The sequence below is a fragment of the Cavia porcellus genome, unplaced genomic scaffold, assembly GCF_034190915.1.
Source record: "Cavia porcellus strain 051 isolate PalLab524CR breed Dunkin Hartley unplaced genomic scaffold, mCavPor4.1 scaffold_4, whole genome shotgun sequence".
Taxonomy (NCBI): Eukaryota; Metazoa; Chordata; class Mammalia; order Rodentia; family Caviidae; genus Cavia; species Cavia porcellus.
Genome location: NW_026947487.1, coordinates 35,119,600 through 35,146,385, shown reverse-complemented (window position 1 = coordinate 35,146,385; position 26,786 = coordinate 35,119,600).

Below are 26,786 nucleotides of genomic sequence, written 5' to 3'. Positions count from 1 at the left end.
TAAAAGCAAAAGAAAGGGGAAAATGCACACAATATTTAACCAAACTTAAGATTCATTTACATATTAATATCATACAAAGAGGTACTCTAAGACAAGCATCATGGGGATGGCAGATGACATACAGTCATTAAAGATTAACGAAAATATTTGTGAACATTGAGTCAGAGATTCTGTCTAAATAGCCAAAGCTGCCAAAAATGAAAATTTTTATTTGTAAAGTATTTTTATTGATAAGAAAAATGATGAGGAGTAGTAGGTGGGAGATGGAAGAGGAGGAGAGAAAATGGTTGGGAAGAAGCATTTGGTCTCATTCTCAAAGTTTATGTCTACTAAAAATTCAGGTGTTGAAAGCTAAGTACTAATGTTGAGCCTTGTGGGAAAAAAAGACCTAGGTTTCCTTTCCTTTCCATCAGTGTAACAAAAAAAAACAAAAAAAAAAAAAAAAAAAAAAACAAAAAAACAGATTCTTACCAAACACTGAATCTGAGATTGATACGATTTTTGGTGCAAAGTTAGAAGACAGAATATAAATTAAAGTGGCCTTTATTTTAATGATGTGGAGAGAAATTCTATGACTGCTGGGGTCTGGCTTTCTCTGTTGAACATGAGGCGTGTGGGTCATACATATACTTTTGGTCTGGTGTAGTGCATAATGTGGCAATATTGATATATCAGCAGCTGACTGGAATTCATTTTGTACCATAGGTAAATTGCCAAGGGTGGGGAAAATACCTCAAGGTAAAGGTCCCTTGGTCTCACCTCTCACTGCTGTAGTATTCTATCTAGGGCAAAATTCTTTCAGGAATGGCTTCAATTTCTTATACTTTAGACAAGGAAGAAATTTTTTTGTTGTTTTTATTCAGTTCCCAGTTTGTGCTATTTTATAGCGGGCTGATTAAACAAAGCAGCTAAAGAACAATGATGTCAGTCTTAAATTTGGACAGAAAAGAACAACAAGAAAAATCTTCCTTTGGGGATAAATGCTTCCTTTGTATTTCTGGAGAAACTATTAGCACAGTAGAATTCATCCCAATTCTTACAGCCCAGAAAGCTCAGCAGATAAGTTAGCCGAACCCAGTCCAAGGCTTTGGCTGTTTCTGGGCTCCTAGAAGAGAGACTGCCAAAACCCTCACAAAACACTCAAAGCACAACCTTAAACATTTTTCTGACACTTGATGCATTCTGAATAAAAACAATAAATATAAAAAACATGACATGTAATTCACTGGTAGTAACCCAGAAGTGTTTGATTAGATATATTTGAAATGTTAAACCATTGCTCTCAGAAAATATCTTATCAAATGCAGATATGTTGGGTTAAAACAGGAGGCCAGACAAAAATGTTGATTGTTTTGAAATTCAGATGGCCATATGTTATGAATCCATTATATACTAACTTCTGGTTTATCTAAAACAGCAATGATACTATACATGTCAGGAAATGACACATGAAAATGTTTTGTCTTTATTTGGTTATTCACAATTGGTAATGCCTGGCACATACAGCAGAGGAGTGACACTAATTTACAGAAAGAAATAAAAGTCAGATTGATTTTTTAAGACACTTTGGATTTATGAAAATTATTGAAAATCATTTTCTGTAAGTTCCTGACATGTAACCTACTATAATGATCCATAATAAGAACATTTAAAAGGAGCTGCATGTGACATAGGAAAAAATGGAAGACTAATGGAGAGGCCAATGTCTGGAAAATGCATGCATGCTTTTTATGTCATTATTTTATCAGTTACAAGGTGACATACTTGTCATTAGAAGGTGATGTACTTACTCTATTAGACCCCAAGGGCAATTCTAGACTATTCTACATATAGAAAATAATAGAAACTGAGTTTTTGAACAGAAGGAAAAATTATATTAAACCTTCGACCTATTGGCTAAGAAAAGAAAGCACTAACTTCAGAAGAAAAAAATAAAATAAAAGCAAAGAAAAAAAAGTATCCTGAGCCAGTAAATAAAATGTAGGATCATGAAGATACTGCATTTCATTCTAATAAAAAGACAGAATGAAAATATGACCAACTTAAAAGGAGATACAAATTTTTGAAATTTGGTCATACCTGACTAATAAATGGAAGGGACAGTGGGTCAAAATATATCCAAGGAATTACCTTTCACAAATACAGAAAGAAACATCACATGGAAGAATCTTTCTACCATTACTGAATTATCAGAGGTTTCTTAAAGAGGCAATAATTGCCCTCTGCAGAAAAGCAAAGGGAAGACTACTTGCAGAAGCCATGATCAGAGCCTTGGAAACCCAAGCAGTGTAACAGATTTCATTGGCATCACCTGGAGTGGGGAAGACCGAAGCTCATGTGCCAGATGCAGATTCTCAAGTAAGACATGCCCATGATAAATAAATTACACACCTGAGAAACCCCACTTCAAAAACATGAGGTGGACTGTACTGTAACACAGGGTGAAACAAGCTTTCAATTTCTCAGGGAGAAAAAAGACAGAGGGAAATGTTAGGATCTGGTATATGTAACAAAAAACAGTTTGTGAATGGAGAGTTGGTTACTTCAGAAGCAATTTACTTTGCATGGTAAAGTCAGAGAAGAAAATGGTGCTGACTGAGTTCACACTTCATTTAGCTTTGAAGTTCATAAAACAAAAGGTACATATTCCTGGAAGTTTTGAAGTTCAAAAAATGTGGATTGGAGATTAAGGTACCTACTGGCAAGACAAGACTTTACACTACACATTTCCAAAAATTTTTTGTTTTGAAAATGTGAAAAAGTAAAGTGGCAAAGATTGTGAATTTTAAGTTTTTAAATCTCTAAATAGGATTAAGTAAATTTGCAAATTTACCGTATTGGTTACAGATTGCCCTGAACAGTATTAAGTTTCTCAAATCATGGTGTTCACTAGATTTTAGTAGACTCTTGAGGCTAAAACTAATATTTCTAGATTCTCATGATTGTTATATCTATTGCCTATATCAAGTGTGATTTAGCCTTTGTTACCAATTTTTAAAAAGCAGCACGTTCTGAAATGTTCTGTCCTGGATATGAAAATATTAGTTCTTAGGGACACAGGTGCTTACCTCTTTCCTGAGTTTTCTGAATAGCATATGTATGATGTGATGCTTGGATGGCTCTGATTTCCTATAATTTTAAAATCTAAAGTATGGAATGTTGAGTCTTTGTACTTAAGAATTTTAATTTTGAAGTATTTAATAAAATCTTCCGTTCCATTGATACACATTTTAGACTACAGCGACTGTTGAAACAAAGCTCACTGAGGATTCAAGACTTTTGGAAATGAATCCAATTTTTTGTTGTTGTTGTTGTACAAATAAGAGGGCAGAGTATTTCTACTTGATTATGAATATGTATTTTTGATGATAAGAAATATGCTTTCTGTTTAAGTCTGTACAATGTGCTTTCTTGCCAAGAACAGTGCTTCCAAATAAAGACTTGGAGGATATCAGGAATGTATGCAGTCATGACAAGAGGAATCTGGAATGTGAAAAGAAGTGAAGGAAAAAGAATGGAGTAAACCCTAGATTCGTGATTTATTTTACTTTTTTTTACTTGTTATATTTGTGATACTTACATTGGATTCGGATCCTCAAACATGCTTGTCAAGGACTCTAGCACTGAGCTATATCTCTAGTCCTTAGAGAAATATGCAGACATATATACGAATCTCACCAATTTCTTTTCAACTTTCACTCCTCCTGTTTCAGCCTCCTAAGTAGCCTGAAGTACAGGTATGCACAACCACATGCAGTCACAATCCTGTTTTAAATGGAGTCTAGATTGTATGCATCTGTCACTGATAGTAGAAAGCAACACCGCTAGAAATATCTAAAGCCACATACTGCTACCCTTGGCTGCAAAAAGGATTTGCTTACTTTTAATGAATGTTAACCATTGATTTTTATGAAGCACCCATTCACGATCTTCTTCTATGATTTCAAGAAGCATTGTGTCACTAAATTTTCTCATGTGTCTGTAGCTTCCTTATGTGCAATTGGTTGGAAATAATTAGAGCTTCTCCCAGTTATATTTTTGTGTTATAGAAATTTGGTTCTTCCATTCCATGAAGACTAAATAAATGGATACTTTGATTTTTTAATTAAAATAGGTGTGGGCTATATTTTTTTCTATCGCTTTTCAACTTACATGTATTTTCAGCTATTTTACTTGTCAGGAACTATGAATATCCTCCTACCAAATCTCAGATTAAATAAATGTGAAAATAAAAACATTCAAAGCATTGTAAAAATATTAGGGTTAAATTCTCCTCTTGAGGTTTTACAATCTATTGCTTGCAGAGAGTAACAAATTGAAGAAAGTAGGAAGCAAACAGAATGAGCGAAGCAGAGGCATTAGACCATAATACTAAACAGAGAGAATTTTTGACAGTACACTCAGATTTCAGGAGCCAAGTTTTCCCATCAAAGAGTACTACACCTCAAAGGCCAAAAGTTGCTGGGTCTTCTTAACATCCTTGTTCAACCGCTGGGAGCTGCTGGGCAAAAAGCCAGAGTGGTTGTGAAATCTGATGCAAGCTCTAAAGAAATCTAACAGTTGGAATCTCCTTTTACCATATTGCAAGCAGATAGAGAGTGTATATTTTTGAAAAAAGTTTGAAGTTATTATCATCACTGTGTGCTTAATATGCTCCAAAACAGCATCATGCAAGAATCCTCTAAAAATTGATATCAGATTCATATTCAGTCCTTAAGAAAGGCAACTCAAATATTAGGAATTCTGCATCACTTTGCAAGTTTTTCACTTATTTTTTTTCCATTCAAATATTATCTCAGTTGAAATTTTATCATCTCAATGCCTTTTTAAAACAAAACTAACAAGGACCGAGTATATGGAAACATATGACAAAGGAAAATAATCCTATGTTACATTTTTTTATAGGAAATTTTGGTGGGCTTTTCTGAAAATTTCTGCTTGTGAGTTTGAAGTTGTCATTTCTTCCTATTATGAACTTGGCCAGTTAGATTTCTTTATCATTATTTTACACAGATTTCATTCGTGAGAATGTACAATCTTATTAGTGCTATTATATCTGGATATGGTATTTGTAATGTAGAATCCCAGGATACTTTTTTACTGTATTTTTCTCTATCGAATTGTTGAGGCGTAAAACAATAAACTAGACATTACCTTGACATTGTTTTGATAATGTTCAGTCTTTGACACGTAGAATCCCATCTGGTAGTCCAATTTCACATTTAGTAGAATCTCTGTTTTCTTTGAAGAAATTCTGATTTTTTAAAATTTAAAAAACAACATATGGAAAAGGTAACAGTGAAACAGTTTCAAAGCAGGACAGTTGCAATTAATACATGACATATAGTTGTGTTTATAGTAATTATTCAGAGTACAAGGTACTGGAATGATATCTTGTCCAAACAATAGTTAGCACTAACCTTTCCTCGCAAAGAACTAAGAGAAACTAATGATATAACCATCAAAATGGTCTTGTGTGCACATATATAATTATTCCTTTTTCCCCTCCTTCATTTTCCTCCATCACAGTTTGTCTTCCCCATTGAACAGTTAGTTTCTCCCCAATTCACAATATATTATTTTGATCTTATTTACTCTTCCAGTTTCTCACATTAGTGAGATAATATGATGTGTATATGTGTCTGATTTATTTCTGTTATGTGTATAAAAGTCTACAGTTTATCTTTCTTTGTGGAAGAGTAGTATACCATTATAATCCATTGTATATAAAAAGAATTCATCAACAAAGTGAAAAAACAACTCATTGGGTGGGAAAATGTTATAGCCTGTGATACTCCTGACAAAGTACTTACATATCTGAAACATATTAAGAATTGAAAAAATCAGGTCTCCAAAATTTGAAGATCCATTCCAAAAATGCCAGCTGAGATGAAAACCCACTTCTCATATAAATAAATACAAATGCAAATAAATAAATGAAAAATATTCATCATTGGCTATTCAAGAGACACAAATTAGAACAACACTGAGATTTCATCTCATTTCAGAAAGAATGACAATCATCAAAAAATCAATTGCTGACAACTGCTATCAGGATAAAAGGGAAAAAAAGAACTCTTCTACACTGCTAGTAGGAGTGTAGATTTGTGTAACCACTGTGGAAATCAGTGAGGAGATTCCATAAAAATCTAGGATTACAGGTCCCATTCAACCCAACAATTCCCTTCTGGGTATCTTCCCAGAAGAATTAAAAACACCATGCCACAGAGATATATTTGCACCCATGTTTATTAGCTGCACAGTTTGTAGTAGGTAAAACTTGGAAACAACTCAAATGCTCATCAACTGAGGAATGGATAAAAAAGATGTGCTTTTTTCCTGACCCTTGTTATTTGAAAAATTCTAATCTAGTAGTATTTAGAATCTCCAAATATAAAACACAAAATGAAGGAAGACTAGAAAAAGATTGAGGAGGACGATGCAGGGTGGGGAGGAATGATATGTTGTATATTTTTATGAGAGGAACCAATCTCTAATATTTGAAGTTATCACAAGTACTCTGGGAGAAAAGAAACATGTTACACATGGTAGTTCACACTGCATGTGATAAGAAAAGAAACAAGCATAATAAAGCTATGCTATCTGCATCATTTCTGTTACAATATCATCAGTTGATCATACCACATCTATGAAAGGGAAGTTATTGTGTGATTTAGAATTTAAAATCATACACACAACTTGATTATACTAAAGTGTAGTGTCTGCTGCATTCACCAGTAATACTCTGTAGGAAAAAATGAGAAAATATGTAAAATATAATCTTGCATGTTAAATATTGACAACACAGTATAAAATTAAACCTAAATGTTATTGGAGGTGTTTAATACTAGAATAAATAAAATGGTTTAACCTATACATAGATAAAATTTATTCTAAATTAATTCACAAATATACTTTGAGATCTTTCAAATATGATTACTAATATATTAATGTGCTTGCTATTTAAAACTGACATTGTTTGTAAAGATAAGTATATGCCAAATACAGTTATAAATAGCTAAACGTTTTGTCTCATTTTGAGGTTCACAATAAAGCTGAACACTAAGTGTGAAAGTTCTTATATACCCCTGTTATGAATAAAAAATGGTATTCAATTTAATGCCAGTGGAATTAAATCACCATCCTGCTGAGTGCAGATGTTCCATCTGAGGAAAGTTGCTAGCATAAATGGAGATGTGGAGAAGAACTGAGGAGTTAATGTGTTGTTGCATTAAGGCACTGAGGCATTGTGGGTTTTCTTAAAAATTGCTGGTTGAACCATTCGTTCTCCTGGAGAAGCTTTGGTCCTCATATCGAGCATTGCTTCCCGGCTCTGGAGGGGAAAACATGTGCTGCGTGGTCTCCATGATGAACTTGTCATATTGGCTTCCTGGCAGGTACTTGACTATGCTTGTCGTAGGAGGAGCTCAGGGCCTCTGTGTCGCTGAGGACAGCTGTGATGCCTTTCAGGACAGTACTGGTCTTTGTTTTGAGTGTGACTTCTCGGCTCCAGCTTAGAACCCTTATCCCACCAGCACAGCTTCTTCACCCTGCTGGCATAGACTTTCTGGCTTCCACCACTGACTTTTGGGCTTTCCCCTGCATGGATCCATAAAAGAGACTGACATGAGTCCTTCTTATGGGCTCTAGACCTCCATTTGGACTTGTGGGAGGCATTGTCATGAGCTCTGGGTTTTCATCTGAACTCATGTGGGACATTGCTGTGGGATTCAGGCCCTTGGCTAAATATTCTATGTCTGGTGTTGTGGATAGATTTCTTGCATTTTCTTGTGTTAACTCCTGGTGACCATAATAATAATAATAATAATAATAATATTATAAACTCCATGTCCTGATTCTAATTGTTCTCTGGACAACCCAGACTACAACAATCCCCTTTCCCCAAGCATACACAACTTCACCCACAGATAGCACACCAGCTTTAATACATCTCTTCTTAGTGACATGTATATTTTCACAGAGCTCCTTACTTCCCCGTATATACTCATCAAAGTCTATATTTTTAATGAAGATTCACTCGTGGGGTTGCACACATACGTATGACATAGTTATCTATCCTTGCCGTATTGTAGAAAATTATCTCATTGACCTAAAATCACTCTATGCCCTGGCTGTTGACCACTGAACACTCTCCTACCTTTAGCTATCACTAAGTTACTTTTTAAAAGTGTCTCTAGAATTTTTTTTTTTGATACACAGAGTGTCATATAATGTGTGGATTTAGGTCATCCATCCAGTATGTAGACTTTTTAGACTGGCTTATTTGACTTGGTGTTATGCAGCTAAGACTCTTATATGCTTATTTATGACTTCGTAGTTTTACTATTTTAATACTAAATATTATTCTATTGTCTGGATGGACCATTTAGCTTTAAACCTATGAAAGTAAACCTTGGCTGCTTCCAAGTTTTTTTCAGTTAGGAGTATTGATGCCATAACTTCCATATGCAGATTTCTGTATGGCTATAAATTTTCAATTAAAAATAAATATCAAGGACAGTGACAGAATGTGTTTAGGTTTGGAAGAAACAGGTACTCACTAATGGGTCTGTAACATTCTACATGTGTATCATCAACACCTGGGAATTGCTATGTGCTACAGAGTAATTAGTAGTATTTCTCTTTTGGCCATATTAATAGAAGTGTAGTGAAATTCCATTGTTGTTTCAATTTGTAATTTCCTATTGCTCTACAGTACTGAACCTCTTTTTATTTGCCTACTTAGCGTCTGTGCACATTCTCTGATGGAATTTCTGTTCAAGTCCTTCACCTACCTTTCAAGTCATATTGCTGAATTTTAGGAATTACATTTTTAAAAATTTTTGTAATGATCCTTTATATGTCTTTTCATAAATATTTTTCTGATAGGTGGGTTATTTTTTATTATTTTCATATTGTCTTTCATAGAGGTTTTTGTCAAATGTGATTCAGCTTATCAATTCTCCCTTTCATGGTTCTGTGTCAAAAAACTCACCCTCAAACCCAACGTTATCTTAATTTTCTACTATTTTAATTTCTAGGAAATTCTTAGTTTGTGTTTTATTTTTAGACTTTATTCTATTTTAAATTTCTTAGTGAGTATAAATCTTGCAAATTTATTCCAGCATTTACCTGCCTATGTCCACTAGCTCCAACATCATTTTATGAAGACAAAAATATTTTTTTCATCATATTGCTTTTGCCTCGTTGGCAGAATTCACATAGTGAAGTTACGTACATCTATTTCTGGGCTTGCTATTCTGGGATTTCATGAATCTAGCTATTCATACAGTACACTGTCTTGTAAATTTATATTGTCTTGAACTCATATAATATCCTTTTTAATTCACCTACATTATATTGCTCATTCTGGGCATATTTTCTCTCCATATGAATGATAGATTTAATTTGTGAATGTGCACAGAATAATTTATTGAGGTTTGGATTTCTATTTCACTGAATTAATAGGTTAATTTGAGAATAAGAGACTCTTTACACTATTGTGTGTGTGTGTGTGTGTGTGTGTGTGTGTGTGTGTGTGTGTTTTCTTTATGAACCTGGCAAGTCTGTCTGAAGTCATTTAGTTCTTATGATTTTACTCATCAGAGCATTACAGTTGGTGTAACTATGGCAGAACATCTGAGATTGGATAATTTATAATCAGTGAAAGTTCATTTGGCTCACAGTTCTAGAGGCTGGACTTCAAAGAACACCATACTGGTGGCACTAAACACTTTTGTTATGCTTTGTGCCATGCTAGAAGGATGTGTAAAAGAAGGCAAGACCATGAGAAAGCAAATGGAAGAAGAAGGCCATGCCTGTTTTTATAACAAACCCGTTTTGAGATAACAAACTTTCTCCTACCAAAGTTACAGTAATGCGCTCATGAGGACAGAGGCCATGTGATTCACTCACTGCTTACTGGCTCCTATTGTTGCACTGGTGATTCAATTTCCACCATGTGAACTTTGGAAGACAGATTTTAACCATGGGACATATATTTTATTTCTATAAGTCTCATTATTTGCCTGCATGAGACAACCTGCTTCAATTTCAGCTTGCACATTTTTATTGCCGGCATATAGGAAGTGACTGACTTCTAGTTACACCTTTGTGTAACTGCAAAGTACTACAATTGTTTATTTGATATGCTAGATAAGATTTCTTTTTCATTTGTTAGCTTTCTTTAGATTTTCTACCAGGCTAACTTGTCATCTGTGATCAGTCACGATATTCCTTGCTGTTGTTTTTGTTTTGAAAGTACAGGCTTTCTGCTTCCTGTTGTTTTAATACATTTGCTATGACCTCCTACCCATACTGGATAAAAGTGGTAAGAGAGGCGATACTTACCTTCTTCCTGATAGCAGTGGCCAGTCCTGACTTCTCACTGTAGTCAGATGTTACTGTGGGTTGTTTGTAGATGTACTTTGTTGAGTTGGGAAAAGTTTCAATATTGAGTTGGGTGGGAATTTTTATCATGAGTGGGTGCCATACATTTCCAAGTGTTTTTCCAGTATCTACTTACTCATATAGTCATGTTTCTTTAACCCATTGATATGAGGAAGTACAGAGTAGCATACCTGATATAAATTTACTTTTGTTGTCTTATATAGCTTATTTTATTCATAGCTGCATTTGTTTTACTAATGTTTCATGTACAATTCTTGAAACAATGTTTATTAGAAATATGAGTACTTTTTCCCTTATGATGTCTTTGGTTTGGCATTAGAACAGAATAAGAATGAACTTGAGTTAGGGAATATTCACTGTTCTGCTATAATCTCAGAGTTAGTGCAGAGAATTGGTATGTTTCTTCCACAGTTTTTGCTAGGATTCACCACTGACCAATCTGATACATTCTTTTGTTTTTGAAAAACATTAACTTTTGAATCGCATTCTTCAAAATATGCTAAACCTGTTCAGATTATTCATTTCTTGCTTTTTTGTGTCTTGACAGATTGAGTTTCAATGTATTGGTTCCGTTCATCTAAAAGTTATCAATTATGCTGTCACAAAACTATTCAAAGTATGCTTTATTATCTTTTTAATGTCCATATAATATGGTCCTCTCTTTCATTGGTAATACTAGCAATTTATGTTTTCTCTTTTTTTAACCATCTTGTTTAAAATCTTAGTTTTATTTTCGTATATCCATTCATTGCTATCCAATTCCCTCTAAATACTGCTTTCATTATACCTACCTATTTCGATAAGTTACACATTTAGTTTAGAAGGTTTTGATTTATTTTAAGATTATGCCTTTGACACATGTTATTTTAAAATGTAATGCTTAATCTCCAAATATTTTAGAACTATATCTCTGTTTCTCTTATTGATTCCTACTTGATTCTGATATGATGTGAGAGTAAAGAGCATATAATTTCTATTATTTAAAATAAAAGTATTTTATGGTTCAGAAAGTGTCTTATATTGGTAAATGATCAATATAATTCTGTGCAGAATCTGCAATCTACTATTGGTCAATACATTAGAACATACTTATCTGCTATATCAAGCTAGTTGACTGTCCTATTGAGTTCATCTGTGTTTTACTGTTTTCTGTCTATTCAGTTGGATCGTTTGAGAGAAAACAGTATTTTATCTTTAACCATAACAGTGGATGATTCTATTTATCATTGCAGTGCTATTAACTTTGCCAAGTATATGTTGATGCTCTGATTTTTGTCATATGCAAGCTAAGGTGTGTTTGTTTTCTTGGAATACTAACACTTCTTAAATTGTGTTCATTTATGTCTTTATCTTACTGGCTCTGCATTACTCAAATATTCTTTTCCTGAAAAATTTCATTGTTCTTCTTCACTTTTAAAGAATAATTATGTAGGACACAGAAATATATTTTTCCCTGTTAATACTGTAAACATTTCTCTCTTCTCCCTTGATATTTTTCCAGGTATATATACAAGTATATTAAATTTATATGAAGTGCAATCATATCTTGACATTATTTTATAAGGCTATTTTATACAATATACAACTTTGTCAGAAAATTTTAAGGGTTTTCTATTGTTTACAGATTTTACTGCACAATATATTAACTTGTAACACATATCATAAAATTTGAATTTGAAAAACATTAAATGACTAATGTACCATGATAATGCATGTGTAAACTTCAAAAAATAGAATAAAAGATACTCAATAATTCATAAATGCATTTGTTTAAAATTTACAAGACATTTCTCACTTAGATTATTTCATTTCATAAAAAATAAACCTAGGCAAAAGGCATTATTTTCATTTTACAGCTGACCAAACAGATTTTAAAACACTAGTGAATACAGAGCGCTAGAGGTCATAACTAAAATCTCTCTAGGTATGGAATATCATGTTAGGAAAGGTCAAGGAACAACAACAACAACAAAAGAAACATTTATGCAAGATTTAGGAATGATAGGGACACACACAAAGGATGTTAAATTAACTGAAACTTTGAAAACCAAGTGGGAGTATTGACTAAGACTTGGTCCTGACTTGTCTAGCGAGGACATACATGATGTGGGATGCAGAACTGTACCAAATTTGTTTTATGTTTTAAATATTTCACTTTGACGTTGAGCAGACAAAATTTAATTTTATTTGGTGATAGTTTCTGTGTCTAAATAATTCAAGTTTGAAGCAATATAATCCTATAAATAAATCACTACTTTATGATTTCAATTTTGGCAAAAATTTATTTCACAAGAAAGGAAATTTTCCAACAATGCATAGATGAATTTATTTTTCTATATTGATAGAGTAATTAAGGAGTCATAATAAAATTTGAGATTGTCAAAACCCCTCCAGGTATTGATTCCATTTCACAAATTCTGATATGCAAGTGTTAGATTTAAAAACTGGTTTACACAACAAAATACATACTAACATATAAATATTTTATCACATGCCACTGAAAAATGATCATAAAATTCATACACAATTGGTTTGTAGAAACTTTTTCAGATTATCAGGTATTTGGTTCCAGAAACTGAGCTGCAATAAACACTCACTGATTTTAGAGAAGAGAGGTTGTATAACACTAAAAAGTCAAACAATTTGAGTTTCATCAAGTCTCATCCTCATAAATCACCCTTAAATATTTTCTCAAAAAACTATAAATGTATCTTAGTTTTCTTAGTAACTCATGATTCTGGGGTGCTATGTGTTTATGGGTGACACACTTGCTTTAGACCTCATAGAGGTTTAATTCTGCCTTATATATTACACTTAAATTGTTGTGACAGCTGATTAGATCTTCAGTGTACTAAAGTGAAGGCATTATTTTAAATCCTCCTTTTATTTGTGCCCTTAATATGTAAATATACTCACTACTGTTCTATGTATTTAGTTTTCACTGTTTCCCTTTGGTTCTGTGATTTATCTTAACTTTACTAAAAACTCTGTCTGAAAAATAAGTGCACATTCTTTTTCTTATTTTATTCTTTGCCCTTTCTTTTTTTAATCATTCCCAGGCTCTCTGTGCTTTAAACTTCCCAATAAATTCTCTAACTTCTACTTGAACAAAGTCTGTCTTATACACAAATGCACATACATATATAAATGAAAGATAACATGTTCCAAAAAAAAAGATTTGTAAAGTAGATGAAAGATTTTCAGAGAAAGTACTGAGGAGGAAATAATAAGTTGAAGAAGTTTTTTTTTTTTTTTTTTTTTTTTTTTTTGAGGCTAGAAAGCATTCTGGAATTGACTAGTGGTAGTGATACTCAATATAATACTTTTTAAAAAGATCATTTACGTATTGAAAATGATTAAACTTATATAAAATTTACCTAGATTACTTTATCTATAAAATCTTACTTAAATAACATTCTCTCAGCTTTATGTTTTTACAAAGGAAAAGACACAGAGCAGAACACGTGCTATTAAAAGTGAAGTAACTAGAATTGTATAGAGACAGAAGCCTGACAACCGTGTTTGCAGTAATAACATGGAGAATTACACATACATTTTGTGAACTTGTGCTGAAGGTTTCTAGAGGGTCATTTGTGGGTGCTAACCAGAAGCTTTTGTCAGATGAAGGTAGTATATGAGGAAGAGGTAAAATAAGAAATTTGTTTTTGGAAGAATTTGGAAATATGTAGGTAAACAAACAATTTTTCCATCCAACATTTTTTTTTTCAGGAAAGAAGTGACTTTAAGAAAAAAGATGTCATACAGAATGCTGCAAATATCAACCATTGTTTCAGTTTTAAAGAGGCACAGGGCTTTTTCTCCATTGCTCATCCATGGTTGCTTACTATAAAACTTTCAGTAAAAGAATAACCTTCACAGAATTTTACAGCACTCCAGTTCTATCTCTTCTTAAGACATGACAACCTCTGGTACTTCTAGTAATTTTGGAGAAAAAAATTCTATACTGGGCATTAAATTTAGGAACTTTGAGCTGGAGTTCATTGTCACAGTTTTCTTATTTTAAACCAGATTCTCACTAAATTGCTAAGTTGCCTAGGCTGGATTCCATCTTGCAATTCTTCTCTTTCCGCCTTCAAGAATCTGTAATTATAGGTGTGCAATGCCTTTTATTTCTCTGGAAAGGAATTTCTATATAAAGTCGCCTCTTAAACTTCATTACAGAAGGTCTTTTCTTGAGTAATTTTGTTGGCACTTTTGTCTAATTGATTTGGTAATAATTTGACACACACCAAGCCTATAGAGACTTTTGAAAAAGTATACTTGGAAAAAAAATAACAGGCGATTAAAATGAAATGAGCCATCTCATTACCTAGTTTAGCGCATGTGTCACTTAGGTTGAGGAGGCTAAAAACATACAGAACTCTCATAAAAGGAAGATTAACCCAGAAAACTAAGTCAAAAATGAGATAAAATACCACTAGGAAACAAGGACATTGGAGACATATATGGCTGGATATCATATTTACTCTTCATCAATTATTGCCTAATTTTATCTTTTGTAATATTAGTAGAATTGCAGGTACCCTCTTTCGTTTTTCATATTATGTGTTTGAATTTGTCCATATTTGCAACCAAAGAAACACACATAGGATGCTGAACCCAAAGGACACATTGCACTTCAACCTGATTTAAGTGATGGAGTCACAAACTGTTAAATTGTGATATAATTTTAAAAATGGAAAATAGGAACATATATTTTGCATAGGAAATGAATGATCTATAATATCTATTTTTTAAACAGATCCCTAAAACTCCTCCTTCCCCTTGCAAATTCTTGGGATCTGGAGTTGTCCTGAAACAAATTATTGTATGATTTTTGTTTGTTTTCATTTTGGTATTCTTGAGATAGGGCCTTACTATGTAAATCATTTGGCTTTGAACTCAAGCCCAGGCTGGACTCAGTGACTGTCCTGCCTTCGAATCCTCAGTGCTATGATTACAGGTGTGCACCTACACACCCTAAGTCACTTTGATGAAGTGATTGCGGCATAAGAAATATTCAGAAATTTGTGAGCCTGGACTTCTGGTGGAGTCATTTGAAGCAATAAATCCCTTGAAATTCTACCTTAATACAATAAAATATATGAACAAACTGTGTCTTACTCATTTGATAAACAAGAGAGTAAGTACATTTGTAAAAGTATGAAAGAGACTCACAACCATGACATGGAATAAAACAAGTCAGACACAAAAATGTGCACATAATTTTTAAATTCTGATTATGTTTCATTCCAAATAAGGCAAAGTTAACCTGGTATATGTGATATCAGGATACAGGGCGTTCTTTAAAAGCCGCTGAAACTAAACGTGACCAGACAATAGGTTGTATTTTGTTTTTGATCATTGTACTTGGTCAGAAGGTTGTTTTACAAAAATTCATTAGATTATTCACTATATAATCAGAATATTTCAGTGTATATTCTCTGTACTTTTTATATATACTTGACCTAATGTAATAATATTTATATCTGTGTAAAAATTTGTAAAGGGTTATTTTATCTGAATAGTGATTTTTTAAACCTCATAATGCAAAACTGTAATGAATATTTGCAATGATACGATTATTTTTATATGGATGGAATATGAATAAATTGTCATACCACTTTAAAGAGAAGTTTGGCAACAGATGACATTTAAAAATGAACAAGGACTAGAAAGTTACTATTCTTCCAGGCAGTTGTCTTAGTGAAAAGTATATGTGTGTGTGTGTGTGTGTGTGTGTGTGTGTGTGTGTGTGTGTGTTCAAGGAACTCTGGATAATAATATTGATTGAAGCATTATTTCTCTATAATATATTTACTAAAAGATACAGATAACTATTTATAAATAAAGAATGCTAAAATAGAGGTATAATTGTCAAATCAAAAATAATATACTTATACAAGGGAACACATTAGAATTACCTATAACAACAAGAACATATCTGAAAAACAAAGTTTGAAAATGCAAGTCACAAGATACAGACTGGTACATTTATAAAATAATTTTAAAAGTATAATATTTTGTTATAATTAATGTAGATTCAAATACCATTAGTGATAACAGAAATATTTTTTCAGACTTACTATAAAGTATTTTTCCAGATACTGCTAAAATATTCAGAGAGGTTTTTTAAATAGGAATAAATTGCATGCAAATAAAGAAGGGAATAATTGAATTTGAGTTACAATTTAACGAATGTAACTTACTTTTTTTCTTTCTTTCTTTCTTTCTTTCTTTCTTTCTTTCTTTCTTTCTTTAGACTGGAAATCAAACTCAGGACCTAGAGCTTGCCAGGCAGGTGCTGTGCCACTGAGTTTTATCTTCTGACCCACAGTTTAATTTTTAAAAAAATAATTTGAAGGTAATATGTCAAAATATTAATATTTGATATCATATTTCTGATATACAAATAAGTATATTAGGCACTAGATTTTAGTATGCATGATTTCATCTCTACAATTAAAAGAATTTAAATTTGGAGTGTGGTTATAGCAAATACTAAGTATTTTTTTAAATTATGGTTTTATTTGGAGAAATTGACAATTAAAAACTCTGACACAGATCTGGGAAAGCCAAGATGGAAGCTAAACCCCTGCCTGTGAGCCACAGAGAACACAGATATTGGAGTGCCAAAATGAAAGGAAAATCCGAACCCCTGAGCTATTAGGAGTGTAGATTGTGGACACCAAACATGGAAGCTAAGGACAATTGAAGACCACTATGAAGTGCTCTGAGCAGGATTTAAAATTAACTAATTGGCTTTCTATGTTTATTTGAGTCTGTCCTAGGCTTTGGCCCCTTGCCTGGTGATGGGAGTTGGTTCATAGTAAGTGAACCTCTATGAATCACTGGTCCTGGATGAGGCCTGTAGTGGCCTGTGAGGCCAGAGATACTTCAAAGGGCAAGACAAAGTTACAGCTGAGGACACCTGGTTCAAACATCATTTAAGTAGATAGAGACTGCAGATGCAGGCATCTCACTCCTGCTGTCTCATTCCCACCATAAATGGCATCATGGAGAGAAGACAGTTCTCCTAAGTTAGCATAATTTACTACTTGGAGAAGTCCTTGAAGTGACTTCCAAGATTCTGCTCATTTCCCTGTGCTTTCCTCAGTTTTCCCACCCTTTTTTTGGACCTAATGAATATGGGCAGTCCAGAGAAGTCTTTGCCTTAGACTCAGAGTCTCAAACTCAGCTAAAAAGTTTTGACAAGCCTGGAGCCCTAACATCATAATACTTAGCTCATTTTGTCTAAGCCTTCATTGTACACTTCTTTGAGAGATTAGGGATCTAGGTCAAAATCTGATAAAGGCCCTGCCTGTGAGCATTTCAGTGCAAGGATTGGAGAGAGCCAAGATGAAAACCAAGTCCTGCAAGTAAGTATTGGAGATTTCCTACTGTTATAGCACTATTCAAATTTGTTTTATTGCTATATTTTATTCTTTTTAAAATTTGAAGTCTTTAGTGGGATCTAAAATGTACAGAAGATATTGTGGAGGTCTCAGGGAAGGAAATGTTTAAAAAGGGAAGAAGGTAGCCATTGTTAGATTCTTATTACCTTATTTTGAATTTCCTGTTTCATTTTTACTGTTTTGTTTTGTTTGGCTTGGATTGGTATTACTCTATTTTGTTTTGTAATATTCTGTTATGTCTGATGATAGGGGCAGCTATTTTGAAGATAACAAGATATATTATGGTAGCCAATGGTCATTTCCTATTATCTTGTTTTGAAGCCCTCCATTACTTTCATTTTTGTTTTGATCGGTTTTATTGTGTTCTGTTTTGTTTGATTTTACTGTGTCTTATGGTATGGGTAGCTATTTTTAAGATAACATGAGGCATTATTGTAGCTATTATTGATTTTCTATTATCTTGTTTTGTGGTCCTGCATTGCACTCATTGTTTTGTTTTAATTGGCTTTATTCTGTTTCATTTTGCTTGGTTTTATGCTCTTTAAAACAAAATTTGAAAAATCATCTAAAATAATTAACCTTGTGTCCAGATCTGACATCAAAAATATATGGATTTTGTTTTCCTACAACCGAGAGAAGATTTTATTTGTCGCTGTTTTCATCCATAGTTTTTCAAATACTTTCAGGATGTGCATTTATTTATTCTGTGCTCAAAAGTGTTTTGTCCAGAGGAAATTGAATTCCTTTGGAAAATCCCAGAGGAAATATTTAAAAGCTCACAGCTAGTAATGAAAATGACATTTTGATTACTAAGTACTATCCAACACCTTTATGATTATTAACATGCCCAAAGATTGTCTTTGAAATTCCAGCAGAACCCTGAACCTAGACAATGCCAAAGCGCTCAGCATTGTCCCCAGATGCTCTCAGTGCCAAAAGAGATCAATGAGTTTTGTGATCTGCACGACCTCTCTGTAGTTCCTATGTTCAGGCAATTTGTTGTGACATTCAGCATTATTTATTCCCTGCTTGTGCCAGACACACTCTAGTGTATCACTGAATAAACTTTTGGTGCTCTGAAATTATTTTGTCAATTAAGTGGCACTACTATTGGCCATCATTGTTTAATTTTAAAATAATCACGTTTAAAAGATCAGAATAACAATATATTAAAGCACAGCTTATTTCTTGTTAAACAATTTTTACAGTGGTATGCTTAATCCTTAATCTGATAGGTGAAGATGTGTTTTTGGTTTTTGTTGTTGTTTTTGTTGTTGTTGTTGTTAACTCCCATAGAAACTTTTGTAGAATTCTCATCCCAGAAGCTAGAAAATAGGAATTTAAGTATTCATTATTTAGAAATTTATTGACACTTATTGTATGGCAGTTGGTAAAGTGGTGAGCTAAAGAACCTTATGCTCTAGTGAACCATACAATTAGGTAACAGGGACTTTGCTGTGAAGTTAGTGGAGCATACAAATAGGTAATAGGTACATCAGTGCACAGTGTAATAAGCACATTGACAGTAACAAGCAAAATGTAAGTGAGCAAGTATATAGAGATGCTCCAGTGAGGCTTTGGAGTGCCTAGAATTACAGAAGAAGACAGAACTGATCTTGAAGTAGACATTTAAAGGACATTTTGTTGTAATCAAGTCTAAATTGCAAGCTGAGCGAGGAAACTCCTAACAAGTCATCAGAATGTCACCAAATGATATTTAATACAGTGGAGAAAAGCAGAGAAACATTGTGGAGTGTATTATTAAACGAATATTCAGTAAAGTGAGCAATATTGATGACAAGAATAAAAGAGGTCTACACCCTTATAAGATTTCTGCGAGATTTGAAGGGATTCATTAAACTTTAGGAATAAAATCAGACCTTAGTGGCTGTTTTAGATGTATCAGATTCTCCACTCATGTACTCTGTCTTGATTGAATTATCCAAGCCAATTCCACTGACTCCTGTACAATCTTTATTTTATTTATTAGACATGATAATCTTTATGTTATGGTTTGATAACTAGTGGTCAACTTAACGCCAGCTGGATTACATCAGCATGCTTTGAGAGAAGATGCTCCACCTGAGAAGGGTTGCCAGGATAAATAGGTGGAGAAGAAGAGAGGTGTGGAGAGGGATTGAGGCATTATGGAGGCATTGTTGGTTCTCCTATGAGTTGCTGTCTGAGCTGTTGGTTCTCTTGGAGAAGCTTTGGTCTTCACATCGAGCATTGCTTCCTGGCTCCGGTGGGAAAGACATGTGCTGCCTGGTCTCCAGGATGAACTCGTCATGCTGCTTCCTGGCTCGAACCCGACTGTGCTTGTTGTCAGAGGAGCTCGGGGCCTCTGTGTCGCTGAGGACAGCTGTGGTGCCTTTCAGGATAGCCACGCACTTTGTTGTGAGTGTGACTTCTCGGCTCCAGTGTAGAACCCTCATCCTACTAGCACAGCTCCTTCATCCTACTGGCATGGACTTTCTGGCTTCCACTGCTGACCCTTGGGTCTTCCTGGCACAAATCCGTAAAAGACACTGACGTGAATCCTTCTTGTGGGCTCTGGACTTCCAGTTGGACTCATGGAGGCGTTGTTCTGAGCTCTGGGTTTTTATCTGGACTCATGTGGGACATTGCCATGGGGTTTAGACTCTTAACTGAATAATCTATGTCATTGGTGCTGCGGATAGATTTCCTGCATTCTCCTGTGTTAACTTCCGGTGACCATTATAAAAATATTATAAACTCTATGTCCTGATCTGAATTGTTATCTGTGTATAACCCCAGACTACAACACTTTATAAGATGGGAAAAAATTATTTTTACCACCACATTTAAAACAAATAAAACATTCTTTGTTTTTCTACCTTCTTTCTTCTGTCCTGTTAGATTATCTTTCAACAACCACCCAAGTTTTAGCATTGTAACTAATGTAGAACAACACCCTTAGCCCCACATCACAGCAGAGATAAGTTAATGGTTCCTGAATCGTGCCAACTACATGCTCATAAACCAAAATTGACATCTCACTCTTTCATTAAATACACTATATTCCCTGACTCAGAATGCGGTCAGCAATGAGAAGCTTTCTCACATGTGCTGTAAGGATCTTAGTGAGTGAGCAGAATGTCACATGACATCATTTGCTCAATAGTTGTCTTCAGTCATAGTGACCCCAGTTTATCTCCACCTCAGGTAATGCTCATGAAACCTATAGATATAGCTTCTGATGTCTATTTAATATCTTCTAGAATCGCTTTGCTGTACATACTTGCACCTAAAATTTAGCACTCTCAATATGATACAAATCTTTATTATTCAATTGCTCTAAGTATACTACTGTTTCTGTGGTCTTTGGGTAAATAAAGGGGAATAATACAGCCATCGACATACAGTTTCATCAATTCTAAAATATTTATCTTCAAATGTTTTCCAGGTAATTATGTAGGTAATGGAGTGACAGTTAATAAGGTGGACAGCTATATTTTTACTAAGCTGTATTTCAGTAACCGAAACAGATAATAAGCCTAAGAAAGTATTATTGGAAGTGTATTTAACTTTCCCAGTGGAAGAACTCTATGCCACTGCTACAGGATCAAGATTTTTTTCTTTGCTATGTTTGCTACCACTTCTCCATAACATACACATTTCAGTGGATACAAGTACAGAAATGGGGAAAGTGATAAGGGTCTGTTCCAATGAGCATTGTTCTAATTGCAAAAAATCTGTTCAACTCTTGAGTATATTTCACTCAGAGCCTGAGAATATTTCTTTCATTTTGAGAAAGAGAATATTCATCTAATTTCTCCTTTTAAAGAAATAAATAATAAATATGCTTTAAAAAATTGCTAAACAGAACTTTAAAGAATAGTGCATCTTATTTTATGTCTGATTTTTATGGTGTTTTCTAAATACATATATCAAATTTAATATAGATATTTAAAATAGAAAACTTCTATATTTAATGAAAGATAAGATCACTAAACACTAATACAGGTATCACAGTCCAGTTTCACCCCAGGAGCCAGGAAACGGCAAAGTGCACAATGGAAAACAAATGTCACTACTATATTCTTTCCAAAAGAAGATATTTAATCAGTGTGAAGCAACAGTCATCTACTTTTCTATGTTTCTATTCTGTCAACTCTGTTTACTCTTCCTGTTGTTCAGATACTTGAGGAAATATTATTATGTTTTCACGTCACCATGTTAGGATTAAAACTTCCATCCTTTTGATTTGACTGACTGTTTTGTTATGTCACATTTGGTCTTGTTATCTTCAAAAAAAAATAATAAGAACTGTGGGAGTAATAAAATCCAAAAATGTGTAATTGTCATTATACAAAAAAAAGAAAAAGAAAGTACTCTAAAGGATATAACTGCATGTATATAAGTGTATAAGATAGATAACCATATTACTGAGTTTTGTTGGATCATTGAACAGAAATGTTTGCAGTCTCACTGTTTGAATGCCCACTTTATATGCTTTAATTTTGTAAGTTGAACAACTATTTCTAAGATGACAATATATAATCTATTAACTAGTGATTTCCTACTGTTTATGTCTTCTGAAATTCTGTATGACTTGTACCCTTTTTCTGTTTTTTTTTTTCTTTTTCTCCTTAAATAAAATTTAAGAAAAAACTACTGTCTTTCTGACTTCCATCTGTCCCTCATCTTTAAAGGCTGTATCTATTCTAAGATGACAAAAAATTTACAAATTACATCTGTTACGCGTGGTGTTAAATATGTGTTTTATAAAACACTTCAATGACAAACCATGTGTGATTTTTTAAAATTTATATTTTATTAATTAAAGTAGAATAAAATGAAAATCTTTCTCTTCAATTATGGTGTCTATAATTCAAACATTTAATAGTAAGAAGTAGCTGATAACTAACCAGATGGAAACTGAAGTTGTTACATATTCTAGTCTTTGAAAATGTTCTTGTATATCACTGCTAAACACCATGAAAGTTTTAATATGCATTACTTCAAGCAACTAAATTTTATCATTTAAGTAACAAATAGATGACATATTAGTAAGAAATGAAAACTGTGATTATTCATGATTATTCATGTTATTACTGAAGGTCCTATAAGAAATCATTAAGAAAATTGTATCAGTTTATAGATTATAGATTCTCATTAATCACTATATACTTTTCATCTAGCTCACTAGTCTTAAAATCAAATGAAAGAATTTTTCTTATATTTAATAACATTTAATAGAATCAAGGAAATTTTTATGATTTATCTGAGATTATACACACATGCATGCACTTGCAGACACATTATACTTATATTTTTTCTCAAAGTAAATTAACTTTTATGTTGATTACTAATTGTGGAATATAAAAAACAAGTGAGTGGGGGCTGGGGGTTTAGCTCAGCTGCATAAGCACCTGTCTTGCAAGCAGGCGGTCGTGAGTTCGATCCCCGGTACCGATAAAAATGAAAAAAGACCAAAAAAAAAAAAAAAAAAAAAAAAAAAAAAAAAAAAAAACGAGTTCACAAAAGCGTTTTGTGAAAGAATTCAGTTTCTAAAATTGCTTGTCTCTCCTCAGCTGTTACTTGACAAAAGTATTAGGGTTCAAACTGAGAGAGAAATAAAAGCAAAGACAAAATTTAATATTAACATTTTTATGGAGCAAAACTTACAGTGTATTTGTAAAATAGAAGCTCACAGTTCATATTTTTCATGATGATCTAAGTCTTGAATTCATAAACCACTAATCATGAGAAAATTTGTTGAATTTGTATTAAATTGCTCAAGGCAACAGGGTATATATATTTTGCATTCTAAAATTACCTAAATATAGTTTTAAATAATGTGTAATTCACTACATTGATCATTTAACCTTATGCAAAAAATATAGGTTATGTTCAGCTCATGATCAATGGGCCCAGCTCAACATACCCACATGCACACATGTACACCCATGCACTCATATATATTTGGTATTTTTTAAATATAACCCTTGTTTGCTATTAGAAGTTTTAACATTGGATTTCCTAGAATTTATAATAAGTGGTGAAATGTATCTTACTATTTTATTCTTTCACCTCACATTTAAGATTAATTTTTCAAATTAAGTCATATAGAAAAAAACAACTATTATATGTAGAGAAAGGGTTTAAGAACTGTCTGTTGGGACATTTCTTATTAAATGAATCTGTGGACTTGCCAGGGTTGATTTGAGTGACTGCACATATTATCCATTTCCCTTCTGGTTTATATCAACCCTACCCTCAGGTCCACTCACTGTACACTTCGAGGAGCTCTCAAATATCTCTAAAGTATATCTCAGATTCTGCCTTTAGATAATATAATTTTTATTTCCACTGCAGAGTGGAATAGTTTGTGAACTATGCAACAAAACTGGGTTGCTAGGAGCAAGTATAGTTGGAAGAACAGACTAGGGAGATTAGTCTAAAACACGGAATATTGCCTTAAGAGAATGTGTCATAAACAATTGTACAATAGGGAGCCCTGAGTAGTGAGAGGATAAATGGCAAAGAAAGCAGAGGGAAAAAAGTAGGATGAAATAAGATAAGAGAGAAAAAATTGAGCTTTTCTAATGAGTAGCCTCACTAGCTTTATGTTCACCTTTTAAGAATCAGATTCTTTTTATAAAATACTTAATTTTTTATTTAAAATGTGTGAATTTTATGTAATCAGATTTTCTGTTAAGACCTACAGTTTTATACATAAATCTGTCACTTAACACGTGAAGATAATGAATGCTGTAAATAATTGGAATTCTCCCAAATTATTCTTTTCCTAAGGCATACAGTACTGCTAATTTATTTTTACTTTATTTCATCATTGTCCAAAACTTTTGTAAAATTATAATTTAAACTACAGAAATGTGTCTTACTAATTTCTGATTCTAATTGTAACTATATATGGTTACAATATACAGTTATATTCTGATTGTAACTGTATATAGTACTTCATATAATAATTATTACTTCTATTACTGAATACTTATTAACTGCTTAGAAAGTGATATGTGTTAATAATAAAAAGCAAGTTATTGTTACTAACCTTTAATGTCTAAATTTTATTTGATTTCATCCAACTGGAGATATAGGCTCTAAATAATTCTGTGTTTTGTAGTCTGATTTCTTAATAAAAAAATCACATTGTTGAGCTAGGGATTTAGCTCAGTGGTATAAGTGCTTGCCTGACACGTGTGAGATTGTGAGGTCAATCCTCGGTATCAAAATAAATAAATAAATACATTGTCCATACAATAATATCATCAATTTTCACATTTTCTGTTTTTTTGCAACATTATATTCACTGACCAAATGATTTTCAGCTAAATGGAGTTTCTGTTTTATAATCCAGTCATATTTACATTCATCGGGATGTTTTTAGGTACACATAAATCCTTGTGTATTAATTTGAATAGTAAACAGAATTCATTCAGTATTCATTAAAAATGATTGAGATAGCCCTTCCATGTGTTTTTTTTTACTCAGTATTAAAAGCTTTGATTTCTTTCCATATCCTATCAATATCTTTCCTGCTATAATGTTCTAAATACAAATACTGTTGTCCCAGATAAAATTCCTTAAAATATAAAACAAGTTAATAAACTTCCATAATACATTTGCCTTTTGTTTGTTTGTAAGAGCTTTTTCAAAGTTTGACAATTGTATTTTTCCTGTATTACAGGTGAGAATTATAGTGAAATTTGTAAAACAAGAAAACAGACTTTGAATTCAGTTTCCCTAGAATATTACGTTACATGGGATAAGTTAAATTCTTCAAAAATATAACACAATAAAACAAAATCTATGATGTGACTGAGATGGAGGAACAGGGCAAAGGTATATCTGGTCATGTATGCAGGTCACGTCAGGCCATGAATCTTACCTGGCACATCTCAGTCCTGCAGGAGCTTCCAAACCATAAAGTTTGCTTAGATTCAAAGTCTATGTATTGTTCTTAAAATTTCAGACAAAATTGATCTCATTCTGCCACCAATAAGACTATTGTTTTATATATCAGACTCACTGGAGTCTGTTATTTTTTCTAAACAGTTTCAGAATATATTTCTAAACTTCTCCACAACTGTAGAACTAGAGAAATGTAGCTTTACTTAATATGCAAAGATTGTCACTGAAATCATTCTCATTACTTATTCCTCTTTAATTTAATAAAATTAAAAATTTTACTCCTGATCCATTGGTAAAGAACTTGAGATTCATAGAGCATAACAATTTGTCTAATGACTTTGTCTCTCTTTTAATGTATTTCTCTGTTCAATGTCTGCACAACAGTGAAATATTTCCAGGGAAAATGACCTTGAAAATAACAAGGTCAGTATGACGCAGGTAGTTAGAAATAATGCCTGACATTTAAGTCATCTTTCTATTACCAAATCCTGTGATCCTCCAGATAGCATTATAGAACAATGACACTGTAACTGCAGATCCATGGACTGATCACCTTCACTGACATAGTCTTGAGTGAATTAAATAAAATTTCTACAGATAAGATCTAGAAATAATAGGCTCAGTAAAAAAAAGGAGCAACAATAGCATCATATGTTTTAAAACTGAAACGGCATTTTTTTAATTAGTCAGAGAATCGAGGATGAAAAAGGGGTCTGAAAAATCCAAATGTTAGAAGTGAGGAACCCTGTTTGAGAAAGCAATCAGGAACTTGTTTTAATCCTTAATCAACAGGATGTAATAGGAAAGCATTTTGTTGAACTTTGGAGAGAAACCTAACGTTTTGCAGCCAAGCAATGAGTTGCAATAATTTGGCATTACTCTTCTCAGATTGTCACTAATTGGTAGGTATTAATGCCAAAAGACTAAAGGGGCTGACGTTACAAGTTCTGAAATATCCTCTACTCAGTAACTGTAGCATTCTCAACTGTGACACTCTCACAATGAGGCGCAATAGGCAACATCAGAGAAGTCAATGCTAAACCCTCTTGAGTGTGGCAG